Source organism: Arachis duranensis, chromosome 5 (genome assembly GCF_000817695.3).
Source record: "Arachis duranensis cultivar V14167 chromosome 5, aradu.V14167.gnm2.J7QH, whole genome shotgun sequence".
NCBI lineage: Eukaryota > Viridiplantae > Streptophyta > Magnoliopsida > Fabales > Fabaceae > Arachis > Arachis duranensis.
Window position 1 is genome coordinate 53647375 of NC_029776.3, and position 932 is coordinate 53648306.

Consider the following 932-nt stretch of genomic DNA (forward strand, 5'->3'; position numbering starts at 1 on the left):
AATGCCAAAAAGCGTACAAATTATCCGCTTATCACAACACCAAACTTAAATTGTTTCTTGTCCTCAAGCAACTGAAAATCAAATAAGATAAAAAGAAGAGAATATGCAATGAATCCCAAAAACATCTGTGAAGATCAGTATTAATTAGATGAGCGGGGCTTTTAGCTTTTTGCCTCTGAATAGTTTTGGCATCTCACTCTATCCTTTGAAATTCAGAATGATTGGCTTCTTTAGGAACTTAGAATCCAGATAGTATTAATGATTCTCCTGGTAAGGTATGATGATTCTTGAACATAGCTACTTATTGAGTCTTGGCTGTGGCCGAAAGCACTCTGTCTTCCAGTATTACCACTGGATACATACATGCCACAGACACATAATTGGGTGAACCTTTTCAGATTGTGACTCAGCTTTGCTAGAGTCCCCAACTAGAGGTGTCCAGGGTTCTTAAGCATACTCTTATTGCCTTGGATCACAACTTTATTTCTTTCTTTTTTCTTCTTTTTTCTTTTTCGTTTTCTTCTTTTTTTTCGATTTTTTTTTTCGAATAGTAATGCTTTTTCTTGCTTCAAGAATCATTGTAATGATTTTTCAGATCCTCAGTAACATGTCTCCTTTTTCATCATTCTTTCAAGAGCCAACATTCATGAACCACAAATTCAAGATACATATGCACTGTTTAAGCATACATTCAGAAAACAAAAATATTGCCACCACATCACAATAATTAAACTGTTATAAAATTCAAAATTGATGCAATTCTTATCTTTTTCAATTAAGCACGTTTTTTATTCAAGAAAGGTGATGGATTCATAGGACATTCATAACTTTAAGGCATAGACACTAAGACACTAATGATCACAAGACACAAACATAGATAAACATAAGCACTAGAATTCGAAAAACAGAAGAATAAAGAACAAGGAAATCAA